The 7,717-nt window shown below is 38.1% G+C and overlaps 1 protein-coding gene across 1 annotated transcript in view; it reads left to right on the top strand.

Annotated features, from left to right (window-relative positions):
• The window catches only part of LOC138153502 (polyamine-modulated factor 1-binding protein 1-like), a 356,085-nt gene that overhangs the window by 324,917 nt on the left and 23,451 nt on the right, over positions 1–7,717 (top strand). The window contains exon 7 of the mRNA XM_069077640.1: positions 4,895–5,113. The gene's annotated coding sequence lies outside the window, so the exon portion shown is untranslated. The remainder of the gene's footprint in view (positions 1–4,894; positions 5,114–7,717) is intronic.

Genomic DNA, 7,717 nt, shown 5'->3' with positions numbered 1-7,717 from the left:
TCTTTCTTTCTTTCTTTCTTTCTTTCTTTCTTTCTTTCTTTCTTTCTCTCTTTTAATTCATTTGTTTGTTTACTTATAGTTTACAAGATTCAATTCCAAAATTCCTTGAGTTTCAAATTCTGTCCCCCTCCCTCCCCTCTCCCCCACCATGGTGGCATACAATCAAGTATAGGATCTGCAAATACTTTCACATTAGACATTAGTCAGGTTATAAAGATGTATTGTATCAGATGGAATGAAAAATGGCAAAGAGGAAATAAAACCAAACAAGAAAAAGAAAAAGATCAGGTAGTTTGCTTCAATCTGGATTCAAACTCAGTTCTTTCTCTGGATGTAGACATCTCTCTCCATCATGAGTCTTTTGGGATTGACTTATATCACTGCGTTGCTGAGAAGAGTCCAGTCTATCAAAGTTGGTCATCACACATACGTTGTATCTGTAATTGTGTACAAGTTTCTCCTGGTTCTACTATTCTCACTCAGCATCAGTTCATATAAGCCTCTCCAGGTTAATATGAAGTCCATCTGCTACTCGTTTTTTATAGCACAATAGTATTCTATTACATGCATATACCACAACTTGTTCAGCCATTCCCCAATTGATGGATACCCCCTTAATTTCCAATTCTTTACCACCACAAAAAAGAGCCACTATAAATATTTTTGTACATATGGGTTGTGCAACCCTTCTTAATATCATGTAGTCAAAATTGCCTATTTTCTCTCCTACTATCCTACATTTGGTCATGAACTCTTCTATCTATAGATCTGAAAAGTAACTTGATACTTTTGTCTCTAATTTGTTTATGAGGTAACCTTTTATATTTATGTTATGATATTTAGACAATCAAAACTATATTTTGTATCTATATTTGTTTCATATCTACTATATGAATTTGGACCATATCTTGGAATATAGTTTGAGGTGTTGGTCTAAACTTAGCTTCTGCCAGACTACTATTCAGTTTTTCTAGGAGTTTTTGTCAAATTGTGAGTCTTTCCCATAGGGGTCTATGGGTTTATCAAACACTAGGCTACTGTGCTTGTGTATTTCTATATGTTGTGTAATTAATTAACTTCTATTTTTTTTAATCAGTACCAAATTATTTTTATAATTACCACTACGTAGTTTAGGTTGAGATATGGTACTGCTACTTCCCTTCCTTCCCTCCTCTGCAAGAAAAAAAAATCCCTTGAAATTTTTGATCTATTGTTCCTCCAGATGAATTTCATTATCATTCTTTTTTGGTAGTTTGGTGTGTCATTGAACAAATAAAGTAAATTAAGTAGAATTGTCATTTTTATTATATTGGCTCTTATTCTATGTTGTTTTTGTTTATACACTTAATTGTATAGCCAAATAGGCCTTCTTGAAGTTCCTCACACACAGTACTTGATAAACTTCATCTCTTATCTCCATGTCCTTACACGGGCTGTCCCCCATGCCTAGAATGCATCTTCCCTACCTTTTCTGTTTAGAGAACAGAAGCTAGAGCATCTAGCTTCCTTCAAAGCTCAGCTCAAGCATTACTTCCCTTATCCCTACAGCTGTTAGTTACCAAAATTACTTTATATTTATTTGGCATATGTTAATATGTGCATATAAACTCCTTAAGGACAAGACTGGCTTCATTTTTGTCTCTGTATGTCTAGCACCTGACACAGTGCCTGGGGACTTTTCAGTCACTTCAGTTGTATCTGACTCTTTGTGACTCCATTTGGAGTTTTCTTAGCAGACACTGGAATGGTTTATTATTTTCTCCTCTAGCTCATTTTATAGATATGGAACTGAGGCAAACAGGGTTAAGTGGCTTGCCCAAGGTCACACAGCCAGTAAATGTCTGAGACTAGATTAGAATTCAGGAAGATGAGTCTTCCTGACTTCAGGCCCAGCACTCTATCTACTGTGCCACCTAGCTGCCCCATATTGACTGGCCATAGTAAGTGCTTAATAAATGCTTGTTGTAGTAGGTAATATATATTACCTATATATCTTGGCTATCAGAATATTATCAGTGATATTTGCTGTGAAGATTATGTCTCATTAAAGTTCTTCTGTTCACATTCTAACTATTGATTTCAGATGTAAAAACTTTTTTGATTTTGTGAGCTGAACCTGTCATTTATTGGTATAGGGAAATCCCTCTGCCAATGTAGACCAGGCATAGTCTGCAAGTAATAGGTTGTTTATCATCTTAAATAAAGAATCCATTCATTCTTATGAATTTTAGTGTTTTTCAAACATAACAGAATGTTTTTTTTGTGATGGGCTTTCCCCACATTTATTGATATAATCATGTGATTTTTGTTATCAAGATGCTCTGTTATGTTAACAGTTTTCCTAATGTTGAATTATTCCTACGTTTTTGGTATAAATACATGATGGTCTTAGTGAATAACTTATTAAATATGTTATGATAGTATATAGCATATTCTATAGTAACTAACCTTTTTGGTAAATACTTTATTCAGGATTTTAAAATCAATTTCATAGGAGATATGGAGTTATAGTTTTCTTTCTGCTTTTTCTTTCTTTGTTTTGGGTATCAAGACCATACTTTCTCCTATAAATTATTTGGCAAAGTGTCATCCATTTATTTTTCAAATAATTTCTTTTAACATGGAAATTAATTATTCTTTGAATATTTAGAATTCATTTATAAGTCTTTCTGAAGCCACTTTAAAAAAATTTGTGAGTTTATTTATGACTTAATCATGATACTTTGTCACAATATGTGTCAGTTTACTTCTTGCTCACAATTTCTTTCCACTGCTCGTCTATTATGAAATCTTGTTTCTCATTCATGGGATTTGTGCTCAAGTGTTCTTTCTTCTTTCTATATAGCTCAAATAAGTAGGACTTTAGGAAGATAACACTTTTCTTTCATCTTTGTTCTATTCATCTGTTACTGTAATTATAGGTCACCTTTATTCCTTTATTTACTATTAAATTTTATTTTGTTTCTTTAATTTAGTATTTTTTATAGGCTTTTTTTAAGGCATTTTTTTCTAATGATTCTCACTTTATGAGATCTTATATAACACTAACTACCTGGGTTCCCATTGTCTGAAGGCTAAGTATGTTTTATCTTTACCCTCCTCTAGGCTTCTCAGTACCCTTATGGAGGTTTCAGGTGTCAAGGATCTCTTCTAGTAACTATAGCCCCTATCTATGCTGTTCCCCAAAAAGGTGTCCCTTGCACTCTAGTTCCATTTAACCACTAATAGTCAAATGTCAAATTAGCTTTTTACAAAGGAATTTTTACCCCAAAATGTATAATTACAAATATGCAAACTTACTCCCCAACAAGTGACACCTAATCCTTATCCCCCTTTATACTAAGTCTCTGGAGAGGGGAAGGAGACAAGATTAACCGTTAGTTCAGTTCCTATAGAGTACTCAGTCCCAGTTCCAAGTCCGATCCCACCCCACCCTGCTGCCTTGGGCTCAAGTCTCAGGAACCTTGGCTTCTTCCCTGCCACGCTGGCTGACTGCAACATTCCATTTGTAATTCTGGCTCAAGGTTACTGTGGCTCAAACCTTTTTTTGGTGGGAATCACCACTGGTATCTGATACTAAGAAAGTCAAACAACACAGAACAAAACTCTCAGACCCATTTTTTTCTGGAGTCAGGTGAAAGAGAGAGGGGAGGGAAGGTATCCCTTCTACTGTTCATATACTGTACTCAGGGAGGAACTGTATTTTTTACTCATAGGAAGCAACAGGAAAGAACACAAAGGAAAAGAGACAGAGACTGTCCTAGTCTGACTAGTTTTTAAAGATATCACCTGTTCTGGCTAACCAGGTCACTGTTTAAATCAAGGGAAGACACTCCTGCTCTTGTAGAAAAAACAGGATAGAGGTGGCTAGGTGGCACAGTGAATAGAACATTGGCCCTGGAGTCAGGAGGACCTGAGTTCAAATGTGGCCTCAGACACTTAACACTAACCACGTGACCTTGGGCAAGTCACTTAACCCCAATTACCCTGCCTTCTCCCCTTCAAAAAGAAAAAGAAAAAATAGGATGGCAGAGGGGGTAATTTTTCCACATTAAGAGATGTGGGCATGTACAGATCAAGCTCACTATCCTTGATTCATGGAAGAGGTTGTGGGGTGTGTCAAGAGACATTTATTGTTACAATCAGCCTTCTGGGAAATGTAGTCCAAGAATTTCTTGTGGGAAATATAGTGCAGGAAATTTCTCCCAAAGGGTGATACTCTTTGGGCCCCAAGCATCATGAGAAATGAAACACTGATTTTTTCCCATAACCCATCCCCTCAATCTCCTTCTTTCTTTGACCTCTCTTTTGCAATGATCATATTCTAATGTACTATAATTGTTTGTACAAATGCCTTGTCCCCTTATTCTCCCCTTTAAATTGTAAATTCTGCAAAGATGCCAAGGACTTTGTTGCTTTTATCTTTTTGTAGGGCTTCTAGTGAGCACTGGGGATATATAGTAGGTGCTTAATGAATGTTGATTCAATTGAATTGAATTCAACTGATTGCTTTTTTCAGGCAGTGAAATGTACTCTGGACATAGTGAGCATGTTTCATCTGTCAGATTTAGTTACACTTTATTGCATCTCTCATTAGCTGAGATCATGGGGAAAAAACATTTCTCAGGCTGCTGGATTGCCAACTTATGTTTGGACAACGGCTAAGCTTTTAAGCGATGAACCGTCTGTCTAGGATTCTATTGCTTCAAACCCCAAAGCAACCCAAGGAAGTGTTTGGCCAAGAAATGGCCTTATATCTGCCTGCACTATTGAAGAAGAGCCAGGAGAAGACTAGCAAGTACTCTTACAGGAGGCAAGGATATGGATATATGTATATAATTGGCACATTATATTCTGTACTCAAATACACTTCTTTCATTCCTCTCTTCTTCAGATCTACAGGGGTGTCCTAAAGACTGCTTCCTTTGCCACCAGCAGAGAAAAATCTGTGTCATTTATAGAGACACTTCCCCCAGCAGGAATTATAGGACCATCCAGTGGGGGTCACCAGAGAGGACTTTGCTAATTCCCAGCAGCCTGTGCAGAGAGCTTATCTTGACTCTTCAAGGTTGATGAAAATCAGCAGAGGGCACTGTCATTGCAGGAATGAAGGGTGAGTAGCTCTCTTAGAGCACAGAGGGTATAGAGCTTCTTGCCATGATAAACTGTGGTTTCTTCTCTATCCTGGACTGATTCCCAAATCATCCCTATTCTTTTCCTTAGGCTTCAGGGATTGGCCTGTCCACTCTCCTCTGGCTGCTGTCATCTTTTCTTCTTCCTGAGTTCTTCTCCCCCCACCCACTGCTGATTAGAAACAACCTCATAGATTCTCCTCTCCCCTTTTGTCCCTAAACGAGCTCCTTGCTAATGTCAGGGAAACAGACAGTGAATAAAATAATAAAGCTACAAGAAATCTTACTATTGAGAGTTATATCATTTGTCAATTTCCCCTTTAACAGCAGGAATACTAAATGAGCTAAATAGGCCTGATCTCTCTTAGTAGGGATCCCAATTTAAGGACCCTGAAGGAAACGTATCCAAAGTCTAAGTCTTGTATGAGTGAGCGCCAAAGACAGATGTCTTAGAAATACCTTGGCATCTTTAGAGAGTTACCCCAGGAAGCCTGGCTGGTGATCAACTTCTGAAAACCATTTTTCATCTTCTCACAAGAGAATGAAAGAATGTTGGTTCTCTATGGAGTAATAGTAATGACTGAAATTTATATAACAGTTTATAGTCTGCAAAACATTATAGAGCCTGTGAGTGCTAGTAGTATTATGTACATTTTACAGAGAATGAAAGTGAGTCTTGGAGAGGTTAGGCTATTTCTAGGGTCACAAAGCTAGTATTTGAGGTGGGATTTGAACCCATATCTTCTTGGTCTCAAGTCCAGTATAACTATACCAGAGTATTTCAGATATTCCTTCCCAGTCATTGTCAACTATCAGACCAGATGACTGGGACAGGACGGAACATTGGGGACAACAAGAGCAGCAATAGCAATACCACAGTTGCAAGAATACTTATTTCTGTTATGTTGCCAATTTCTTTAGGAATGGAAGGGATCAGCCTGGATAGTTATCCTACCCCACTTAAATTAAGTTTATGATATATAAGATATCTATCTGGTCCCTTAATTAAGTGTCATTTCAATCAACCTGTCCAAGACTTTTTGTTATTGAGTTGTTTCAGTTGTGTCTCTTCATGATATTATTTGGGGTTTTCTTTGCAGAGATACCAGAGTTGGTTGTCATTTCCTTCTCCATCTCATTTTACAGATGAGGAAACTGAGGCAAACAAGGTTAAGTGACTTGCCTGAGATCACACAGCCAGTAAGCACCTGAGGCAGAATTTGAACTTGGGTCCTTCCACCTCCAGGCCCAGTGCCCTATCTACTGTGCCACCTAGCTGCCCAAAGACTTTAGGTTTAAGTGCAAAAAGTTCTTGAAAGCCATTGGATGAACTTGAGTGATATTGACAGTAAATAGGTTCTGATTGGGATGAGAGACTTAGTCACACCCTATATAGCTTGCATAAAATTAGTAGCTAGGTTAGAACTCAAGAGATTTGCAACAAGTAGCAAACAAGGGAGAATATTCCAGCCAAATCCCTGAGAAGGAATAATCACTGAGAAAGGGGAGGATGGTGGGCAGGAGAGGGAAGAATAATTTAGCTTCAGACATTAGCATCCTAGCATTGTCTCCAGCATAGCAGCTTCTAGTTGGAGTGCCTCCATAATAAGCTATGATGTTTAAAAAAGTTCAGAAATACTGTAGCACCAATGCCATATGTATAGCACCCATAATCATGATAAAGACCATGACTATAAGTATTGCATGACGTTCAATCGCAAAATATACCAAACTCTCCAAATAGAGGATGGAACTGAAGCATTTATTTAGACACTAGAAAACCCAATCCCAAAACCAGTAATCCAGTTCCATCATAGTACCAAAGATATCCAGAAGCCATAATAATGCTGAGAGCCACAGCATCCTTCAGCCTTCCCACAAACCAATACAAGATCAATATCTACACACAAGCCTATCTGACTCCTTGCCTGAGTGTCCTCTCTCCCCCACCATCTCACTAGCTCTCACTACCAGCTTCCTGTGGGCTCTACTTCCTTTCAGCAAACTCCTCCCACCACAGGCTCCATGTGACTATATTTAGCCTAGTAGGGGATAGAGTTTATCTTCATAGCAGGGAAGCTTCCTGTGGGCTCTGCTTCCCTTCAGCAAATTCCCTCCGTCACAGGCTCCATGTGATTACATTCAGCCTTTTAGAGGGGAGAGTTTACTTTCAAAGCAGGGGAGGTCTTCAAACTCCCTCCCTAGGTCTATTAAGGGGCAGGGAAGATCTTCAAATTCCCTTTCCTATTACAGAGACCAAATTTCTAGGTAAAGTAAAATCAGTTTTATTGACTACATCTAGAAATCAGTCAATAGGCTCATTGTCCCCTCAGAAGCCAAAGAGAGCAAACCTGTTTAACCTTTGATATCTATAAAGTCTTTTGAAAAAGGGATGCACCTGCAGGTGAAAATCAACTCTGATTGCTCAATGAGTAATAAGAGAAAATGAATATTATAATGGGAGGTGGACTCTGTTAAAATGAGGCTCTTTGGGGGTATGTAACTTGGATCACCCCAAGACTTGGATCAAAGAGGCTTATCAATTTCCATATCACCTGACAAAAGGGAGAATCCACATTTTCTCA

This window comes from Petaurus breviceps, unplaced genomic scaffold, assembly GCF_028583685.1.
Source record: "Petaurus breviceps papuanus isolate PSGF00001 unplaced genomic scaffold, PetGlider_PUasm1.0 90994, whole genome shotgun sequence".
Taxonomy (NCBI): Eukaryota; Metazoa; Chordata; class Mammalia; order Diprotodontia; family Petauridae; genus Petaurus; species Petaurus breviceps.
The sequence above is the reverse complement of the archived record's forward strand: the minus strand, read 5'-3'. Positions and strand labels throughout refer to the sequence as shown.